Genomic DNA, 23,765 nt, shown 5'->3' with positions numbered 1-23,765 from the left:
GTTGGTTTGTGGTGTGTAATGAGGAGCAACCAGACGCTACACTTGACAAATTTATGAAATTGCTTATTCCAGTTACTAATATGCATGCACCCATTAAGAAAATGACTGTAAAAACTGTTAAATCCCTGTGGATTGATGAGGAATTGAAAATGTTTATGGTTGAGAGGGATGAGTGAAAAGGAATGGCAAATAATTCTGGCTGCACAACCGATTGGCGAACGTATTGCAAATTGAGAAATCATGTGACTAAACTGAATAAAAAGAAGAAGAAACTACACTATGAAATAAAGATAAATGAAATTTTGGGCAAAAAGGCAAACTCAGCTCCATCATTCATTGAATCAGATGGCGCATTCATCACAAAACCCACTGATATTGCCAATTACTTTAATTATTTTTTTCATTGGCAAGATTAGCAAACATAGCCAGCAACAAACTCTGACACTACACATTCAAGTATAGACAAATATTGTAATTTTAAATTCTATAAAGTGAGTTTGGAAGAAGTTAAAAAATGATTGTTGTCTATCAACAATGACAAGCCACCGGGGTCTGACAACTTGGATGGAAAATTACTGAGGATAATAGTGGACTATATTGCCACTCCTATTTGCCATATCTTCAATCTAAGCCTACTAGAAAGTGTGTGCCCTCAGGCCTGGAGGGAAGCAAAAGTCATTCCGCTAACCAAGAATAGTAAAGCCCTCTTTACTGGCTCAAATAGTCGAGCAATCAGCCTGTTACCAACCCTTAGTAAACTTCTGGAAAGAATTGTGTTTGACAAGATACAATGCTATTTTACTGTAAACAAATTGACAACAGACTTTCAGCACGCTTATAGGGAAGGACATTCAACAAGCACAGCACTTACACAAATGACTGATGTTTGGCTCAGAGAAATTGATGATATAAATATTATGGGAGCTGTTTTGTTAGAATTCAGTGCGGCTTTTGACATTATCGATCATAGTCTTCTGATGGAAAAACATATGGTGTTATGGCTTTACACCCCCTGCTATATTGTGGATAAAGAGTTGCCTGTCTAACAGAACACAGAGGGTGTTCTTTAATGGAAGCCTCTCCACCATAATTCCCCAGGGCAGCTGTCTAGGCCCCTTACTTTTTTTAAATCTTTACTAATGACATGCCTGGGATAGGATAAAGTAATCCTTCTACCCCCCCTTACCCCACCCCCCTAAAAATAATAAATAATAATAATAATGAATAAAAAAATAAAAAATATATATATATTGTAAAGTGGTTGTCCCACTGGCTATCATAAGGTGAATGCACCAATTTGTAAGTCGCTCTGGATAAGAGCGTCTGCTAAATGACGAAAATGTAAATGAAAATGTAATGCCACTGACCTTGAGTAAAGCCAGTGTGTCTATGTATGCGGATGACTCAACACTATACACGTCAACTACTACAGCGAGTGAAATCACTGCAAAACTTCACAAAGAGCTGCAGTTAGTTTCAGAATGGGTGGCAAGGAATAAATTAGTCCTAAATATTTCAAAAACTAAAAGCATTGTATTTGGGACAAATCATTCAATAAACCCTAAACCTCAACTGAATCTTGTAATTCATAATGTGGAAATTGAACAAGTTTAGGTGACTGAACTTTTTGGAGTAACCCAGGATTGTAAACTGTCATGGTCAAAACATGTTGATACAACAGTAGCTAGGATGGGGAGAAGTCCTGCCTCTTCGTATACTCAGTACTCGTCACAATGTGCCTTTAGAGGCCATGCAATTCAGTACTCATCTCGAAAACAAAAGCAATTTAGGTCAAAAGAGTCCATACTAACAAAGGAAATAGAAGGTCTAACAGAACAGATAGATAGCAATAAAATCTGTAACATAGAGGCTCAGAATAAATTAGAGTAAAAGCAAAAATAAATGGAGAAACTTATTCAAGAAAGATCAAGTGCAATATATTATAAAAATAAAGCAAACTGGATGGAATATGGGGGAAAATGCACCAAATTCTGTTTTAATCTTCAGCATAGGAATGCTACCAAAAAGAATTTACTGAAACTGGTTACAAATGACGGAGTCACCCATGATTCACCAAATTATATTTTGAAGGAGGAAACAAAGTACTTTAAGCATATGTTTTCGTTTCAGTCGCCTCCATCTCCTCTAACTGAAGCTAATTGTAGAGATGTATTTTCTATTGATAATGTAAAATTAACAGCCATACAGAAAGACTCATGTGAAGGTGAAATTACAGAAGAGGAACTTCTGGATGCAATTAAATAATTTAAGTCCGGGAAAACTCCAGGGTTGGATGGCATACCAGTTGAGGTATACCAAACCTTTTTTGATATACTCAGAGGACCGTTATTAGCATGTTTTAACCACTCCTATGTAAATGGTAGGTTATCAGACACTCAAGAAGAAGGTCTGATTTCATTATTACTGAAACAGGATACAAGTGGAAAATACAAAGATTGGAGGCCCCTTACACTTCAGTGTTGTGATGCAAAAATTCTAGCAAAATGTATAGCTCACAGAATTAAAAAGGTATTGTCGGATATTATTCATTCTAATCAGACAGGTTTTTTACATGGAAGATACATTGGAGATAATATAAGGCAAGGACTGGAAACAATAGAACAGAACGTTTTAAACTGTCAAGAGGAGTGAATCAAGGTTGTCCACTATCGGCATATCTATTTATTATGGCCATCGAGATGTTAGCTATTCAAATCAGATCCAATAATAATATCAAAGGATTAGAAATCCAGGGCCTCATAGAGGATCTAGATACATTTTCTAACCTCTCTGGATTACAACCAAATTATGATAAATGTACTATATTACGTATTGGATCACTAAAAAATAAAAATGTTACATTACCATGTAGTTTACCAATAAAATGGTCTGATGGTGATGTGGATTTACTCGAATACATATCCCAAATGGAATAAATGATCTCACTCTAATACATTTTAATAGAAAGTTAGCAAAAATATATAAGATCTTGCTACCATGGAAAGGTAAATACCTGTCAATTTGTGGAAAAATCACCCTGATTAACTCTTTAGTATTATCCCAGTTTACCTATTTGCTTGTGGTCTTGCCTACGCCTAGCGAACAGTTTTTTAAATTATATGAGAAAAAAATATTCCATTTTATTTGGAACGGCAAGCCAGACAAAATTAAACGGGCCTATTTATATAATGAATATGAATTCGGAGGACAGAAATTATTAAATATTAAAGCATTAGACCTATCACTAAAACCTTCAGTCATACAAAAGTTATACTTAAATCCGAACTGGTTCTCTAGCAAATTAGTAAGATTGTCTAACCCAATGTTCAAGAATGGCCTTTTTCCCTATATTCAGATTACAACCTCACACTTTCAGTTATTTGAAAAGGAAAGAATCTCTCAAATATCACTATTTCTAAAACAAGCCATAGAAAGTTTGTTGCAATTTCAATTTAATCCTCCAGAAACTACAGAACAAATAACGCAACAAATATTGTGGTTAAACTCAAATATACAAATTGATAAATATTTTCTTTGGACAAAATCTTTAAAAAAGGTATAATCTTCGTAAATGATATCATCGGTAGGACTGGTGGAGCTAACAAAAACATATGGAAATGTCTGCTCTACCCAAAATTACAACCAAATAATTGCAGTATTACCGCAAAAATGGAAGAGGAAAGTGGAAGGGGGAAAAAGTAAGGAACTTGTCTGTCGGCCTTGCATTAAAGAACATAATTGGTTAAAGAAAACTGTGATAAATAACATTTAACATTTGAGTCATTTAGCAGACGCTCTTATCCAGAGCGACTTACAAATTGGACAAAGTATACCAGTTTCATTTAAGGACCAAAGGATTGACAGCCATCCCATATAGATTGCAAAATAGTGGGGAAGAGATTTTTGACATACCGATCCCATGGCATAGTGTTTATGAACTGATATGCAAAACGACGCCGGATTCAAAACTTAGAATTTTTCAATTTAAATTATTATATATAATTCTTGCTACCAATAGAATGTTATTTATATGGGGGATACAATCTTCCCAGCTCTGCAGATTTTGCTGCGAAGAGACAGAATCGTTAGATCATTTGTTTTGGTACTGTCCATTTGTAGCTTGTTTTTGGACACAGGTCCAGGAATAGCTAAAGGATTGCAATATTTACCTGGAGCTAACCCTGCAGATAACATTACTGGGTGATCTGAAAAGTCATAGTCAATAATATAATAATACTTTTAGCAAAAAAAAGTATTTTCAATTTACAATCTGTAGAAACAATGAGAATAGAAAGGTTCAGAACTTTTGTAAAACATCACAGTACAGTTGAAAAATATATGGCAAATAGAAATCCAATATGGATGGTGTTAAGAGATAGATGGATGGTGTCGAATGGAGTTGAAGGATGGGACTAATAACAACTAACAACAACTAATAACAACAAGATAACTAATAATGTAAGCATACTGTGTCCATAATAATTATATACAGTGGGGTAAAAAAGTATTTAGTCAGCCACCAGTTCTCCCACTTTAAAAAATGAGAGAGGCCTGTAATTTTTATCATAGGTACACGTCAACTATGACAGACAAATTGAGGGAAAAAAAATCCAGAAAATCACATTGTAGGATTTTTTAATGAATTTATTTGCAAATTATGGTGGAAAATAAGTATTTGGTCACCTACAAACAAGCAAGATTTCTGGCTCTCACAGACCTGTAACTTCTTCTTTAAGAGGCTCCTCTGTCCTCCACTCCTTACCTGTATTAATGGCACCTGTTTGAACTTGTTATCAGTATAAAAGACACCTGTCCCCAACCTCAAACAGTCACACTCCAAACTCCACTATGGCCAAGACCAAAGAGCTGTCAAAGGACACCAGAAACAAAATTGTAGACCTGCACCAGGCTGGGAAGACTGAATCTGCAATAGGTAAGCAGCTTGGTTTGAAGAAATCAACTGTGGGAGCAATTATTAGGAAATGGAAGACATACAAGACCACTGATAATCTCCCTAGATCTGGGGCTCCACGCAAGATCTCACCCCGTGGGGTCAAAATGATCACAAGAACGGTGAGCAAAAATCCCAGAACCACACGAGGGGACCTAGTGAATGACCAGCAGAGAGCTGGGACCAAAGTAACAAAGCCTACCATCAGTAACACACTACGCCGCCGGGGACTCAAATCCTGCAGTGCCAGATGTGTCCCCCTGCTTAAGCCAGTACATGTCCAGGCCCGTCTGAAGTTTGCTAGAGTGCATTTGGATGATCCAGAAGAGGATTGGGAGAATGTCATATGGTCAGATGAAACCAAAATAGAACTTTTTTGGTAAAAACTCAACTCGTCGTGTTTGGAGGACAAAGAATGCTGAGTTGCATCCAAAGAACACCATACCTACTGTGAAGCATGGGGGTGGAAACATCATGCTTTGGGGCTGTTTTTTCTGCAAAGGGACCAGGACGACTGATCCGTGTAAAGGAAAGAATGGGGCCATGTATCGTGAGATTTTGAGTGAAAACCTCCTTCCATCAGCAAGGGCATTGAAGATGAAACGTGGCTGGGTCTTTCAGCATGACAATGATCCCAAACACACCGCCCGGGCAACGAAGGAGTGGCTTCGTAAGAAGCATTTCAAGGTCCTGGAGTGGCCTAGCCAGTCTCCAGATCTCAACCCCATAGAAAATCTTTGGAGGGAGTTGAAAGTCTGTGTTGCCCAGCGACAGCCCCAAAACATCACTGCTCTAGAGGAGATCTGCATGGAGGAATGGGCCAAAATACCAGCAACAGTGTGTGTAAACCTTGTGAAGACTTACAGAAAACGTTTGACCTGTGTCATTGCCAACAAAGGGTATATAACAAAGTATTGAGGAACTTTTGTTATTGACCAAATACTTATTTTCCACCATAATTTGCAAATAAATTCATTAAAAATCCTACAATGTGATTTTCTGTCACGGTTTCGGCCGAGGCTGCTCCTCCTCCTGGTTCGGGCAGGCTTCGGCGGTCGTCGTCCCCGGAGTACTAGCTGCCACCGATCTATGTTTCATGTTCGTTTGGTTTTGTCTTGATGTTGTACACCTGTGTCTTATTAGTCCTCGTTAGTGTCCTATTTAGTTCTCGTTGTGTGTGTTTGTCTTTGTGTGTGATTGCTCTTCTGTTTCGTGTTGGAGCTACGTACTTCCCTCCAGTGTTTTGGAGAGGTTTTCCGCACATGTTAGTGCGCCGTTTGTTTGACGCCTGTGTGCGCCGTTATTTCGCCTTCGGGCTTATTGTGCTTATTTTCTACGTGAATATTGCACTAAAGTCTTTTGGACTGAGCTTCTGCGTCCTGCGCTTGATTCATGCACCACCCCCACCTTCAGCACCCCTTGACAGAATCACACACCAAAATGGAATCAGCAGGATCTGCAGTTACGCCTGAGTCGCTCGAGGAGCATGTTCGCGGCCAAGATGACCAGATACGACAACTGGGGACCGCTCTACAGGACGTCATCAACACCCTGCACCGATGGGAGGCCAGCGGGGTACCCACACCTCCACCTACCCTGCCAACCCCATCGGCCGGTCCACCAGTCCCAGGTCCAGAACCCAGGGGGATTCGGCTCTCGCTCCCGAGGGCGTATGACGGAACAGCTGCCGGGTGTCAGGGGTTCCTCCTGCAGGTGGAGCTCTACCTGGCCACTGTACACCCGGTGCCCTCGGGACACGGAGCGTTTCCGCCCTCATCTCCTGTCTCACGGGCAAGGCGTTGGAGTGGGCTAACGCCGAGTGGAGGAAGATGGACGCCAACACCATCTCCTACGCCGAGTTCTCCCGCCGCTTCAAGGCCGTGTTCGACCATCCACCTGAGGGCAAAGCGGCGGGGAGCGTCTAGTCCACCTGAGACAGGGGAGGAGGAGCGCACAGGCGTTTGCTCTAGAGTTCCGGACTCTAGCGGCGGACGCAGGGTGGAATGAACGGGCCCTCATCGACCATTTTCGATGTAGCCTACGGGAGGACGTTCAACGTGAGTTGGCCTGCAGGGATACCCATCTCACCTTCGACCAGTTGGTCGATATGTCCATCCGTCTGGACACCCTGCTGGCCACCCGTGGACGTCCCGAGGGGGGTCCGTCCATTCCGCCCTCCGGCACCTCAGAGCCGAGCCCTATGGAGCTCGGGGGTGCCGGCGCTAGAGAAAGGAGGAGGAGGAGCCCGAGGGGGCCTGTCTCCTGCACAAAGTGCGGTCGTGGAGGGCACACTGCGGCCAGGTGCTGGGGAGGGTTCTCCGGGGGAGAAGACAACAGGCCACGCACTGGGGGGGCCTCCCAGGTGAGTAGACGTCCCACTTACCCAGAGCTTTCTGTTGCGCACTTTTGTATACCTGTGTGTTTTCCACAGGTTGCACCTCATTCCCAGCATAAGGCACTAGTAGATTCAGGCGCAGCTGGGAATTTTGTTGATCGGAAGTTTTGTTTAGATTTAGGGATCCCTCTCCTACCTGTTGACAAACCTTTTCCCGTTCATGCCTTAGATAGCCGCCCGTTGGGGTCGGGGTTGATTAGGGAGATCACAGCACCACTTAGGATGTGTGCGCAGGGGGGTCATGAAGAGACTATACAGCTGTATCTGATCGACTCTCCTGCGTACCCAGTGGTGCTGGGAATTCCCTGGTTAAGCACCCATAACCCTGCTATTTCGTGGCAACAGAGGGCTCTCGATGGGTGGTCTGCTCAGTGCGAGGGGCGATGTCTGGGTGTTTCCGTGGGGGCGACTTCGGTGGAAAGTCCAAACCAAGTGCCCGCACTGCACATTCCGCCTGAATATGGGGATTTAGCTCTCGTGTTTAGTAAAACTAGGGCGACGCAGTTGCCTCCTCACAGACAGGGGGATTGTGCGATAGACCTCCAGGCAGGAGCAGCGCTCCCACTGAGCCACGTGTATCCTTTGTCTCAAGAGGAGAGAAAAGCTATGGAGACTTACATAGCCGAATCTTTGAGACAGGGATACATTCGGCCCTCCACTTCTCCCGCCTCCCCGAGTTTCTTTTTTGTGAAGAAGAAAGATGGAGGGTTGTGCCCGTGCATTGATTACCGTGGTCTCAATCAGATTACTGTGAAATACAGTTATCCACTCCCTCTGATTGCGACCATGACAGAGTCATTGCATGGAGCGCGTTTTTTCACAAAATTGGATCTCAGGAGCGCGTATAACTTGGTGCGCATTAGGGAGGGCGATGAATGGAAGACAGCGTTTAGTACCACGTCAGGTCATTTCGAATATCTCGTCATGCCATATGGGTTGATGAATGCTCCATCAGTCTTCCAATCCTTCGTAGATGACATTTTCCGGGATATGCAGGGACAAGGGGTGGTCGTGTACATTGATGACATTCTGGTGTACTCGTCTACCCGAGCCGAGCATATAACCCTGGTGCGTCGTGTATTGAGGAGGCTGTTGGAGCACGACCTATATGTCAAGGCAGAGAAATGTCTGTTTTTCCAGGAGTCGGTCTCCTTTTTGGGTTATCGGTTATCCATGTCAGGGGTGAGAATGGAGGTGGATCGTGTGTCCGCTGTGGGTAATTGGCAAACTCCAACCACTGTAAAAGAGGTGCAGCAGTTCTTGGGCTTTGCGAATTACTACCGGAGGTTTATCCGGGGTTTTGGACAGGTGGCAGCTCCCATCACGTCCCTTCTGAAAGGGGTCCGGTGCGCCTGCAGTGGTCAGCTGATGCGGACAGGGCCTTTAGGAGACTGAAGGACCTGTTTACGTCGGCTCCGGTGCTGGCGCATCCGGATCCCGCATTACCCTTTCAGGTTGAGGTAGACGCGTCTGAGGCTGGTATAGGGGCCGTTCTCTCTCAACGGTCCGGCACGCCACCTAAACTCCGCCCCTGTGCTTTTTACTCAAAAAAGCTCAGCCCGGCGGAGCGTAACTATGACGTTGGGGACAGGGAGCTGTTAGCTGTAGTTCAAGCCCTTAAGGTGTGGAGGCATTGGCTTGAGGGGGCTCAACACCCTTTCCTCATTTTGACTGACCATCGGAACCTGGAGTACATCCGGGCAGCGAGGAGACTGAACCCTCGCCAGGCTCGATGGAGTATGTTTCTCACCAGGTTCGTATTTAAAATCACGTACATCCCTGGGTCCCAGAATGGTAAGGCAGATGCGCTGTCCCGGCGGTATGACACGGAGGAGAGGTCCGTTGAGCCTACTCCCATACTACCGGAGTCTTGCCTTGTGGCACCGGTGGTGTAGGAGGTCGATGCCGAAATCGAGCGAGCGTTGCGTACCGACCCCAGCCCTCCACAGTGTCCTGAGGGTTGGAAGTACGTTCCGCTCGAGATTCGGGATCGACTCATTTACTGGGCTCACACGTCACCCTCCTCTGGACATCCGGGTATTGGCCGGACAGTGCATTGCCTTAGCACTAAATACTGGTGGCCCACTTTGGCTAGGGATGTGAGGGTTTATGTCTCCTCCTGCTCGGTGTGCGCCCAGTGTAAGGCGCCCCGACATCTGCCCAGGGGTAAGTTACAACCCCTGCCCGTTCCACAACGACCATGGTCCCACCTCTCGGTGGATTTTGTGACAGACCTTCCCCTCTCTCAGGGGAATACCACCATCCTGGTCGTTGTGGACCGGTTCTCTAAGGCCTGTCGTCTTCTCCCTATGTCGGGTCTTCCTACTGCCCTACAGACCGCTGAGGCCCTATTTACCCACGTCTTCCGGCATTACGGGGTACCCGAGGATATAGTGTCTGATCGAGGCCCCCAGTTTACCTCCCGTGTTTGGAGAGCGTTCATGGAGCGTTTGGGGGTCTCGGTTAGCCTTACCTCAGGGTACCACCCGGAGAGTAACGGGCAGGTAGAACGTGTCAACCAGGATGTGGGTAGGTTTCTGAGGTCGTATTGCCAGGGCCGGCCGGAGGAGTGGGCACGGTACATTCCCTGGGGCGAGATGGCCCAGAACTCTCTCCGCCACTCCTCTACCAACCTAACCCCCTTCCAATGTGTGTTAGGTTACCAGCCGGTTCTGGCACCTTGGCAGCAGAGCCAGATCGAGGCCCCTGCGGTGGATGATTGGATGAGGCGCTCGGAAGAGACGTGGAACGCTTCTCACGTCCACCTGCAGCGGGCCGTCCTTCGTCACAAGGCGAGCGCCGATCTCCACCGCAGTGAGGGGCCGGTGTACGCACCCGGAGATCGGGTCTGGCTCTCTACCAGAAACCTACCCCTCCGCCTGCCCTGCCGGAAGCTGGGTCGGCGGTTTGTGGGGCCCTTTAAAGTCCTGAGAAGATTGAACGAGGTGTGTTATAGGTTACATCTACCTGTTGAGTATAAGAATATTAACCCCTCGTTCCATGTGTCTCTTCTCAGGCCGGTGGTAGCTGGTCCACTCCAGGACAATGAGATAGGGGAGACTCCTCCGCCCCCACTGGACATCGAGGGGCTCCGGCGTACACCGTTCGGTCCATCTTGGACTCAAGACGCCGGATGGGGGTCTCCAGTATCTCGTGGAGTGGGAGGGTACGGCCCGGAGGAGCGGTGCTGGGTGCCGCGGAGGGACATCCTAGACCCATCTCTCCTGTCGGAGTTCCACCGGGACCATCCCGCGCGCCCTGCTCCGCGTCCTCCTGGTCATCCCCGAGGCCGGGGTCGGCGTACGGCTGGAGCCGCGCGTCAAGGGGGGGGTACTGTCACGGTTTCGGCCGAGGCTGCTCCTCCTCCTGGTTCGGGCAGGCTTCGGCAGTCGTCGTCCCCGGAGTACTAGCTGCCACCGATCTATGTTTCATGTTCGTTTGGTTTTGTCTTGATGTTGTACACCTGTGTCTTGTTAGTCCTCGTTAGTGTCCTATTTAGTTCTCGTTGTGTGTGTTTGTCTTTGTGTGTGATTGCTCTTCTGTTTCGTGTTGGAGCTACGTACTTCCCTCCAGTGTTTTGGAGAGGTTTTCCGCACATGTTAGTGCGCCGTTTGTTTGACGCCTGTGTGCGCCGTTATTTCGCCTTCGGGCTTATTGTGCTTATTTTCTACGTGAATATTGCACTAAAGTCTTTTGGACTGAGCTTCTGCGTCCTGCGCTTGATTCATGCACCACACCCACCTTCAGCACCCCTTGACATTTTCTGGATTTAGTCAGCCACCAATTGTGCAAGTTCTCCCACTTAAAAAGATGAGAGAGGCCTGTAATTTTCATCATAGGTACACGTCAACTATGACAGACAAAATGAGAAAAAAAAATCCAGAAAATTACATTGTAGGATTTTCAGTGGTCTTGTATGTCTTCCATTTCCTAATAATTGCTCCCACAGTTGATTTCTTCAAACCAAGCTGCTTACCTATTGCAGATTCAGTCTTCCCAGCCTGGTGCAGGTCTACAATTTTGTTTCTGGTGTCCTTTGACAGCTCTTTGGTCTTGGCCATAGTGGAGTTTGGAGTGTGACTGTTTTAGGTTGTGGACAGGTGTCTTTTATACTGATAACAAGTTCAAACAGGTGCCATTAATACAGGTAACAAGTGGAGGACAGAGGAGCCTCTTAAAGAAGAAGTTACAGGTCTGTGAGAGCCAGAAATCTTGCTTGTTTGTAGGTGACAAAATACTTATTTTCCACCATAATTTGCAAATAAATTCATTAAAAATTCTACAATGTGATTTTCTGGATTTTGTTTTCTCAATTTGTCTGTCATAGTTGACGTGTACCTATGATGAAAATTACAGGCCTCTCTCAACTTTTTAAGTGGGAGAACTTGCACAATTGGTGGCTGACTAAATACTTTTTTCCCCCACTGTATGTATGTATGTATATGTATATGTGTGTATGTATGTGTATATGTGTGTGTATATATATATATATATATATATATATATATATATATATATATATATATATATATATATATATATATTTGCGAAAAAAAAACATATGGGGGGATTGGAAGTGATGCAGACAATTACATTGATGGAAGTTACAATCTATCTGCAAATTAAAGCTGATCTACCCCCTAAACAAAAAAGAAAAAAAAACAACAACAAAAAAAGATGGGGTGAAGTCTGTCCTTAATAAAGGGCTGCGCTGCCTTTTTAACAACACTATGAACAAGGTAGGTCCTACAGGCTCTAGTTTTGTCGCACCTGGACTACTGTTCAGTCGTGGGTCAGGTGCCACAAAGAGGAACCTCTTAAAATTACAATTGGCTCAGAACAGGGCAGCACGGCTGGCCCTTAAATGTACACAGAGAGCTAACATTAATAATATGCACATAAGTCTCTCATGGCTCAAAGTGGATGAGAGATTGACTTCATCATTACTTGTTTTTGTAAGAAGTGTTGACATGCTGAAAGCACAGAGGTGTCTGTTTAAACTATAAGCACACAACTCGGATACCCATGCATACCCCACACGACATGCCACCAAAGGTCTCTTCACAATCCCCAAGTCAAGAACAAACTATGGGAGGCGCACAGTACTACATAGAGCCATGGCTACATGGAACTCTATTCAACATCAGGTAACTGATGCAAGCAGTAGAATTTGATTTTAAAAACAGATACAAATACACCATATGGAACAGCGGGGACTGTGAAGAGTCACACACAGGCACAGACACACATACTGTCCATATGATAAGACACGCACTCTACACACACGTACACATGGATGTTGTATTGTACATATGTGATATTGGAGTAGTGGCCTGAGGGAACACACTAAATGTATTGGGTAAAGTGTTATAAAATGTAATGTCATGTAATATTTTTAACTGTATATTAATGTCTTAAAGTTGCTGGACCTCAGGAAGAGTAATGGGGATCCTTAATAAACACAAATAGATCATTCTGGAAACGGTGATGTAATTTATTTAGCAATATATTTTGGGGGGATAGTTTTAGAGTAGAGGATTGGGGACAGAGACGTTTCAGCTGACTAATTGAGAGATTGGTGCTTTTGTTGAGTTGCAGGTTTTGTAAAACAGAAAAATACACTAGAAGATTGTACAATATGATTGCATCACCTGATCTTTTAATGTTAAGTTATCTCCCATCCACGTCCAAATCAAATTATTAAATTATTATCAAATATTTTTGAGAGGTAGCAGCAACATCCACAGTAGTAAACTGGCTGTAGGAGCTACAGTGAAAAACACTGTCTAGAAACAAGAATACACTTAAACCTCCAAATGGAAAGGCCTTTGATGAAAATAATCAAAAACAAGTACCTCCCTGCAGTGAAGTGTATTTTTCATTTTAAGTCAACATTCACAGAAAGACAACTTCAGTAATGGGAAACTTATTTGCTTTGCTGCTTTGCATAATGTTGCCGTGCTGATCAATGCCTTGTCTGCAATGTCTGTCGAAATAAGAAATTAAATGTCATCACAGAAGCACTGTAAAAATATACCTTGGTAGCTCACATTGGCGAATAAAGCTTTGGAATACTGAACACACATATCAGAGGCTTTCAGTGGTTGCCTGAAGGGTGGTGATCTCATGCACCATTTCATCTGAAGACCTGTGAGCTACCTGCCTGTAAGAAATACACCAGGTTCCTTCTGAAATAATGATGCCTCCCTGTTTGTCTTTGGAGGGAAGACGTGTGTGTACATGTTTGGGTGCTGCTGGAAGCCAGAGGGAATGAGCAAAAGATGGGGGTGTAAATCAGACCTGGCTGACTAAATCTGAACCTAATGGGAAAAGCAGCACATAAACTCTCATAAAGTCTATGGGAAATGTTGCTCTATTGTACAACTCCTAGACGTAACGTTGATTAAGTATATAAGCAGGAAGATAAAGAGGTCCTGGTTGTCGTTATGAAGTACAAACACAAAAACTACAGGCTGCATGGCATCAGCAGCCTGGTGGTCCAAAATAGCATAACTAGTGTATTTTAACACCAATAAACCCACCCGTTTAAAAATGAAATTATATATGTCTATCTAGCAAACCAGGCAACTAAAAGCAACTTTCTAAACAATATTTTGGTTAGTTGTAGCTTGTTAGCTAGCTGATGTTAAGTTAGCTGGATAGCAAGTTCAAATAATGACCATATTATAAAGTTGACAACGTCTTCACTTTAGCTCATTTGTCTTTATTATTACAGGAAAATAAACTCACAACAAGATCATTATTTACAAGTCAATGGCGAGCCAATTACAGAAAATAACTTATGGTTGTGATTGTGACTAAATAAAAGCAGGGCATTCTACCAGAGAATTTTAGAACTTTGACACTGTCTCGTTGGCCTAAAGTTATATCCTAATTTGACTTTGGTGCAGGTCATGTTCTTCACATTACAGTCTCTGGTAAACACATACTATATCAAATAAAATCAAAGTTTATTTGTCACATGCATAGGATACAGAAGGTGTAGTTAAATGGTTACTTGCATAGTGGAGTATTTTGTTTAGACATGTAGCTAGCTAGCTAAACAATTAATCATAATCCCAACTCATAACGTTACTACCCTGCATGAATCTCTAAGATACGAATAATATTACTACACAGATCGTACACGTAACGTTAGCTAGCGAGCCAGCCAGCTAACATTAGCTAGCTAGCTAACAGTACTCTTTAACTTGAAATGAAAAATACTTTTAAAAATGTATTTTATAATTTTTATTCAAGAGCACATAAAGAACATGTACCATACATACGCAACATATCTTTGCTGTCTTTAGAAAGGAGCGTAATTACATTCACATGTTAAGGGTACATTTTGGCTGTATAGAGTCTGAATAAGAATACAATTTGGATAAAGCCACAGAAAAACAACAGAAACAAACAGAAAAAACAGAAATTACAGAATAAGACCAGTACAATATGTCAGGAACTCTGACCAGACACCTTCATACCTATGCTGTATATGTTGCAAGATTGATGTGGTTCTCTCCATGTCAGCAAGTTCCCCGCATAGACCTAACCACATATCTTCTGAGGGTGCATGTTCATTTTTCCAGCATTTTGTTACACATTTCCTTGCTGCTGCTAAAAGATAATTTATCAATTGAAGTGGAGAGGATTGGAGTGTATTCACAGGAACAATACCTAGAAGGAGATGACATGGGTCTGATTGAATAATGATACCTGTGATGTCCTGTATAACATGGAGAATTTCAGACCAAAAAGACTGGATCTTTGTCCAGTACCTACAGTGGGGAGAACAAGTATTTGATACACTGCCGATTTTGCAGGTTTTCCTACTTACAAAGCATGTAGAGGTCTGTAATTTGTATCATAGGTACACTTCAACTGTGAGAGACTGAATCTAAAACAAAAATCCAGAAAATCACATTGTATGATTTTAAAGTAATTAATTTGCATTTGCATTGCATTACTCAGTTTATATTGGTGTTGAACCTCCCTCCATGTCTTCAATGTAAGAGTAATAATTGGGTTTTGTTTAATCCTGTCAAGAGAAATAGGGTCTGCTATAAAGAGAAGACCACCCAGTAATATGATTTAAGGTTATGGAGGCCAAGCCCACCCAATTCTTTGAACAGCTGTAGTTTTTTATAACTAATACGATCCTTCTTATTTTACCATAAGAATGTGCCTATTGCTGCATTTTGGCGAGTAAAGGTTTTAGCAGGAATTTTAACAGGAAGCATTGAAAACAGATAAAGCAGCATTTTCACTGAAGCAACCCAACATGCTATAGATATAGGGAGGGGCATCCAACGTTCTAGATCTTCAGTGATTTTACTAATCACAGGGGGTAGTTCAAAGTATATAGTTTCCCATAGTCTGACGTAATATTAACACCCCAGTATGAAAATGTATGCACTCACTAACTGTAAGTTGCTCTGGATAAGAGCGTCTGCTAAATTACTAAAATGTAAATGTAAGTAACACATGCTTGTATCAGTCCACTAAAATGTGTAGTTGTCTTTGATACTTGAGGGTGCATCACCAAATGTCATCATTGCAATAGTTTTACCAACTTTAATTTTATAGCCTGATGTAGCACCATATTCACCTATTAATTTGAATATATTTGGAATCGTTGTCTCAGCCTCTGTTATGTACAGTGCCTTGCAAAAGTATTCATCCACCTTGGCGTTTTTCCTATTATGTTGCATTACAACCTGTAATTTAAATAGATTTTTATTGGGATTTCATGTAATGGACATTAATTGGTGAAGTGAAATTAAAATTATAACTTCTTTCAAAGAATTATAAAAAATAGATAACGGAAAAGTGGTGCATTCATATGTATTCACCCCCTTTGCTATGAAGCCCCTAAATAAGATCTGGTGCAACCAATTACCTTCAGAAGTCACATAATTAGTTAAATAAAGTCCACCTGTGTGCAATCTAAGTGTCACATGATCTGTCACATGACCTCACCTGTTCTGAAAGGCCCCAGAGTCTGCAACACCACTAAGCAAGGGGCACCACCAAGCAAGCGGCACCATGAAGACCAAGGAGCTCTCTGAACAGGTCAGGGACAAAGTTGTGGAGAAGTACATATCAGGGTTGGGTTATAAAAAAAATATCAGAAACTTTGAACATCACACGGAGCACCATTAAATCCATTATTAAAAAATGGAAAGACTATGGCACTACAACAAACCTGCCACGAGAGGGCCGCCCACCAAAACTCACAGACCAGGCAAGGAGGGCATTACTCAGAGAGGCAACAAAGAGACCAAAGATAACCCTGAAGGAGATTGGAGTATCTGTCCATAGGACCACTTTAAGCCGTACACTCCACAGAGCTGGGCTTTACGGAAGAGTGGCCAGAAAAAAGCCATTGCTTAAAGAACAAAATAAGCAAACACGTTTGGTGTTCACCAAAAGGCATGTGGGAGACTCCCCAAACATCTGACCAGTGTACCTTCTTCCATATGAGACTAAAATTGAGCTTTTTGGCCATCAAAGAAAACGCTATGTCTGGCACAAACCCAACACCTCTCATCACCCCGAGAACACCATCCCCACAGTGAAGCATGGTGGTGGCAACATCATGCTGTGGGGATGTTTTTCATCAGCAGGGACTGGGAAACTTGTCATAATTGAAGGAATGATGGATGGCGCTAAATACAGGGAAATTCTTGAGGGAAACCTGTTTCAGTCTTCCAGAGATTTGAGACTGGGATGGAGGTTCACCTTCCAGCAGGACAATGACCCTAAGCATACTGCTAAAGCAACACTCGAGTGGTTTAAGGGGAAACATTTAAATGTCTTGGAATGGCCTAGTCAAAGCCCAGACGTCAATGTAATTGAGAATCTGTGGTATGACTTAAAGATTGCTGTACACCAGTGGAACCCATCCAACTTGAAGGAGCTGGAGCAGTTTTGCCTTGAAGAATGGGCAAAAATCCCAGTGGCTAAATGTGCCAAGCTTATAGAGACATACCCCAAGAGACTTGCAGCTGTATTTGCTGCAAAAGGTGGCTCTAAAAAGTATTGACTTTGCGGGGGGTGAATAGTTATGCACGCTCAAGTTTTCAGTTTTTTTTGTCTTATTTGTTTGTTTCACAATTAAACATGTTTTGCATCTTTAAAGTGGTAGGCATGTTGTTTAAATCAAATGATACAAACCTTCCCAAAATCCATATAAATTCCAGGTTGTAAGGCAACAAAATAGGAAAAATGCCAAGGGGGGTGAATACTTTCGCAAGCTGCTGTACAGGATGACATTGTCTGCATATAGAGATAGCTTGTGTTCATTTGGCCCCGCCTGCAGACAATGAATGTTTATGGCACTTCGAATAGCTTCCGCCAGAGGTTCTATACTAAGGGAGGAAAATAACAGTGGCGAGAGACAATCTCCTTGACAATTTCCTCGTTGTAGCGAAAATGAATGCGACATATTCCCATTCGTTCTAACAGCTGATTTTGGACTTGAATATATCAACTCTATGCATTTCTAAAAGAGCGCCCCAAAACCAAACTTTTTTAGCGTTGCTAAAAGAAAGACCCAGTCGACACGGTCAAATGCCTTTTCGGCATCAAGAGATAGTATAACTGTTTGTTTGAGTTCGGTCTTAGAGTAATTGATAATATTCAGAAGTCGTTTTATATTTGATGTTGAGTGACGTCCTTTAAAGAACCCGGTTTGATCTGGATTTAATAATTTTGTTACTACCTCCTTTTTGTTAAAATCTTAAGGATTTTATAGTCACAATTTAGTAAACTTACTGGTCTATAGGAACCACAGTCTAGTGGGTCCTTGCCTGGCTTCTTTAACAGAGTGATGGTTGCTTCACACCTAGTATCAAATCAAATTTGATTTGTCATATGCGCCGAATACAACAGGTGTAGACCTTACAGTGAAATGCTTACTTACAAGCCCTTAACCAACAATACAGTTTTAAGTAAAATAAGTGTTAAGTAAAAAATAGATCAGTAAAAAATAGTCTGGGTAGCCATTTGATTAGCTGTACAGGAGTCTTATGGCTTGGGGGTACCTAGGCGCTTCAGTACTGCTTGCCGTGCGGTAGCAGAGAGAACAGTCCATGACTAGCATGGCTGGAGTCTTTGACAATTTCTAGGGCCTTCCTCTGACACTGCCTGGTATAGAGGTCCTGGGCCATACGCACTACCCTCTGTAGTGCCTTGCGGTCGGTGGCCGAGCTGTTGCCATACCAGGCAGTGATGCAACGAGTCAGGATGCTCTCGATGGTGCAGCTGTAAAACTTTTTGAGGATCTGAGGACCCATGCCAAATATTTTCAGTCTCCTGAGGGGGAATAGGTTTTGTCGTGCCCTCTTCACGACTGTCTTTCTGTGTTTGGACCATGATAGTTTGTTGGTGATGTGGACACCAAGGAACTTGAAGCTCTCAACCTGCTCCACTACAGCCCCGTCGATGAGAATGGGGGCGTGCTCGGTCCTCTTCTTTTTCCTGTAGTCCACAATCATCTCCTTTGTCTTGATCATGTTGAGGGAGAGGTTGTTATCTGACCTCCTCCCTATAGGCTGTCTCATCGTTGTCGGTGATCAGTCCTAACACTGTTTTGTCGTCGGCAAACTTAGTGATATTGGGGTCGTGCCTGGCCATGCAGTCATGGGTGAACAGGGAGTACAGGAGTGGACTGAGCACGCACCCCTGAGGGGCCCCGGTGTTGAGGATCAGCGTGGCAAATGTGTTGTTACCTACCCTTACTACCTGGGGGCGGCCCGTCAGGAAGTCCAGGATCCAGTTGCAGAGGGAGGTGTTTAGTCGGAGCCGGTGTAGTACGATTCAATCTTCGTCCCGTGTTGACGTTTTGCCTGTTTGATGGTTCGTCGGAGGGCATAGCGGGATTTCTTATAAGTGTCCGGGTTAGAGTCCCGCTCCTTGAAAGCGGCAGCTCTACCCTTTAGCTCAGTGCGGATGTTGCCTGTAATCCATGGCTTCTGGTTGGGGTATGTACGTACGGTCACTGTGGGGACGACATCATCGATGCACTTATTTGCAGGGACTGTTGATCTTTAAACCATTAAAGATGATGAATTAGATGAGAGAACAGCCTTGTTATATTAAGCTTAGGCTTCATCCCTCAGGTCTAAAGCATTACAAGACATTAACATGGATTGGATTATCAAGACTTTGTGATGGCATGTTCATGGTATGGAACAAGTAATGGAAAACAGAAACCAGAGCATGGAATATTGGATTTAGGATACTAAATTGAAAATGCAGGATCTGGGAGATACAGTATAATCAAACATAGAACATGTTACCCCTATGTTACTTATAATGAAACATAGTAGGACATACTATAGATATCTTATTTGCTTTGTAACTGTGCTATCATCGAGGTGGTATTGGTTGTCTCTAAGAGTATTCTTTATTGATTTAGCTTGTTTTTCAATGTTGCTTTGGTATCCATGACAAATGTCACTGTGCAGTGTGTGTTTCGTCAAAAGGATTCACGTTCTTTGTCTTGCTCTCCAAAAAGAGAACCAAGAACAGTGTCAGAGTATCATTGCCCATATTCAATACAGCATCCCCTCTAGGGAGAAACTCAAAGAAAAGTAAAACACTTGTACAATAGAACCCTTTAAACATTGACATTGCTCTCTATCGTATGCTGGGTTTTCATTGTAAGGTTCAGTTGTGTTAAAGCCACCACCATCTGTTTGTAAAGTCAGCGCCCTGTGTCACTTGGGTGCTACTGTACATACTTCAGAGGTTTTGGATGTAAGATCCAATTGAGTCGGCATCTGGTTGTGGAATCAGTCACCAATTGCATGAAGTGACACGAGTCCTTGAGGGAAGGGGATCTGAGGACAGAACCTCTCCCTCTCGTTCCCCCTTCTCTCTCACTTACTTTTTCCTTCTCTCGCTTCCTCTTAGGTGCAATCTATTTCTGGAGTATTACCATAATAACTTGTATCGTTCACAACTCACTGTCATCGTAATTGATATGTAGGTGCCGCTGCTTGGTGGAGTCATTTGCATATAATCGTGTTAACTGATATGATAATGACTGTGGAAGGCCTGATTCAAGCGGAATGCCTCTCAGGAGATGGATGGCTATTTGAATTATACACAATAAGCAATACATTATATCAGGTCGCAGTGATCAACGGCACTCCACATGACTGCCTGTCCTATACCTGGGGAGTGTGGGACCACACAGCTATAAACTACACCGCTCCATTTTTCACCTTGTAATGGCTTGGCTGTCTTCCCCAAGAGTTGTTTTTATGACATTTTGCTTCGTGTAGTTTCTGTTTGGTAGCAGGTTATCTGTCAACTATGATACTACCATCATGAGGTGATAATGAGGTAAAAAGCTTTGGCCATTTGTTGCAGTCGAGGCATTGAGTGACAAAATGGCTGCCGTGTATCTCCTGGGTTTCAGTCCACTTAGTATGCTGCCTTTGTCGTTGCTTTTAACCAGACTGCCGATAATTTGCTTCTCAGGCTCCACCAAACTTTATTATTCTCATTAATACGTATGATAAGCCTATTCACTTTGAAATTCGATTTTATAAAGGCTTCAGAAAAAGGAAATGTAGCAGTAAAAAGAAAATATAAAAAAAGCCTTTCAAATTAGACATTGACTATCATCTATCTTTCAAGATAACTCTTTGTTCAAAACATCTTTCTGCTTGAACTTCGCTTAGATTTTTGGGGCGAGGGGAGAGAAGCGCTGAATAGCGGTGTGAAACCCTTTTAGAAGCAGCCCTTTATGGAGTAGCTCTCTCAAATCGAGCTGTTAATTGAGTTGGCGGACAAAATGAGAGTTAGTGAAATCAGTATTAGGGGGGGAGTGGCTCAGTAGCGGAGGACATAATGTCAGATGTTTTAAACTTTATACTGATAAAGTTTAAAACATCTGACATTATGTCCTCTACTACTGAGCCACTCCCCCCCCAATACTGATTTCACTAACTCTTATGACCAACATGACCAACATGAGGCCATCTACATCACTAAGCACACATACCCATACTCACTTATATTCCTACAACCCAGGGCTCTCCAGAGGGTAGTGTGGTCAGCCTAACACCTCAACAGGGGCACACTGCCTGCCCTCCAGGACATCTACAGCACCCAGTGTCACAGGAAGGCCAAGAAGGAAGATCATCAAGGACCTCAGCCACCCGAGCCATTGCCTGTTCACCCCGCTACCATCAAGAAGGCGGAGACAGTATAGGTGCATCAAAGCTGGGACTCGAGAGACTGAAAAACTGCTTCTATCTCCAGGCCATCAGACTGTTAAACAGTCATTGGCCTCCGTCCAATACCCTGCCCTGAACCTTAGACACTGTCACTAGCCAGCTACCACCCGGTACTCTACCCTGCACCTTACACTCTTCGAAAAAAAGCTGGGTTCCACTGGTCCTACGGACATATATTCCAATCTCCGCTGTGGAGCTTTGCAGCTCCTTCAGTGTTATCTTTGGTCTCTTTGTTGCCTCTCTGATTAATGCCCACCTTGCCTGGTCCGTGAGTTTTGGTGGGCGGCCCTCTCTTGGCAGGTTTGTTGTGGTGCCATATTCTTTCAATTTTTTAATAATGGATTTAATGGTGCTCCATGGGATGTTCAAAGTTTCTGATATGTTTTTATAACCCAACCCTGATATGTACTTCTCCACAACTTTGTCCCTGACCTGTTTAGAGACCTCCTTCGTTTTCATGGTGCCGCTTGCTTGGTGGTGCCCCACTTTTTTAATTTTTTTCATTTCACTTAACCAATTTGGACTATTTTGTGTATGTCCATTACATGAAATCCAAATCCAAATCCATTTAAATTACAGGTTGTAATGCTACAAAATAGGAAAAACGGCAAGGGGGATGAATACTTTTTCAAGGCACTGTACATCGTTACAGTTGTTGATTAGCTAGCTAGCGAATCTTTGCAGTATTAGCATAGAGGTGACATCAGTCAAAACACCTCAAAACTAGAAATGGAACAAGGTAAAACTAGCTGGAAACGAGCCACCTATTATTCCCCACATGGCAGCTTCTTGTCATTGTTGCTAGCTATATGGCCATCTAGAATCACAACAGCACATTGCCTTCTGCCCCATTGGAGCGTGCACATTGTTTTCGTGACATTGTCAGCTAACCTGTCTATTTACAGAGTAAATGAACATGGGTAACTTTAATAATGTTTACACACTATTTTACCCACTTTATATGTATACTGAACAAAAATATAAATGCAACATGTTAATTGTTGGTCCCAAGTTTCATGAGCTGAAATTAAATATCCCAGAAATGTTCCATATGCACAAAAAGCTTATTTCTCTAAAATGTTGTGCACAAATTACATCTCCGTTAGTGAGCATTTCTCCGTTGCCAAGATAAACTATCCACCTGACAGGTGTGGCATATCAAGAAGCTGATTAAACAGCATGATCATTACACAGGTACACCTTGCGCTGGGGACAATAAAAGGACACTGTGCAGTTTTGTCACACAACACAATGCCACAGATGTCTCAAGTTTTTAGGGAACGTGGAATTGGCATGCTGACTGCAGGAATGTCCACCAGAGCTGTTGCCAGAGAATGTAATGTTCATTTCTCTACCATAATCCGCCTCCAACGTCATTTTAGATAATTTGGCAGTGTCGTTCAACCGGCCTCACAACCTCAGACAACATGTAACCATGCCAGCCCAGGACCTCCACATCCGTCGTCGTCACCTGCAGGATGGTCTGAGACGAGCCACCCGGACAGCTGATGAAACTTAGTGGTTAGGCGCGTTGTGCCAGTAACCGAAAGGTCACTGGTTCTAATCCCTGAGCCGACTAGGTGAAAAATCTGTTGATGTGCCCTTGAGCAAGGCACTTAACCCTAATTGCTCCTGTAATGCGAGATGACTAAAATGTAAAATGTAAATGTAAACTGTGGTTTTGCACAACCGAAGAATTTCTGCAGAAACTGTCAGAAACCTTCTATGGGAAGCTCATCTACATGCTCATCGTCCTCACCAGGGTCTTGACCTGACTGCATTTCGGCGTCGTAACCGACTTCAGTGGGCAAATGCTCACCTTCGATGGGCACTGGCACACTGGAGAAGTGTGCTTTTCACGGATGCATCCTGGTTTCAAGTGTACCGGGCAGATGGCATACAGCATGTATGGTGTTGTGTGGTCGAGCAGTTTGCTGATGTCAATGTTGTGAGCAGAGTACCCTATGGTGGCGGTGGGGTTATGGTATGGGCAGGCATAAGCTACGGATAACGAACACAATTGCATTTTATTAATGGCAATTTGAATGCACAGAGACACCGTGACGAGATCCTGAGGCCCATTGTCATGCCATTCATCCGCCACCATCACCTCATGTTTCAGCATGACCATGTCGCAAGGATCTGTACACAATTCCTGGAAGCT

General features: G+C 43.3%; 1 protein-coding gene across 5 annotated transcripts in view; it reads left to right on the top strand.

Annotated features, from left to right (window-relative positions):
- Positions 1-23,765, top strand: part of LOC121585925 (receptor-type tyrosine-protein phosphatase U) — a 362,429-nt gene that overhangs the window by 104,627 nt on the left and 234,037 nt on the right. The window lies entirely within an intron of this gene.

This window comes from Coregonus clupeaformis, chromosome 17, assembly GCF_020615455.1.
Source record: "Coregonus clupeaformis isolate EN_2021a chromosome 17, ASM2061545v1, whole genome shotgun sequence".
NCBI lineage: Eukaryota > Metazoa > Chordata > Actinopteri > Salmoniformes > Salmonidae > Coregonus > Coregonus clupeaformis.
The sequence above is the reverse complement of the archived record's forward strand: the minus strand, read 5'-3'. Positions and strand labels throughout refer to the sequence as shown.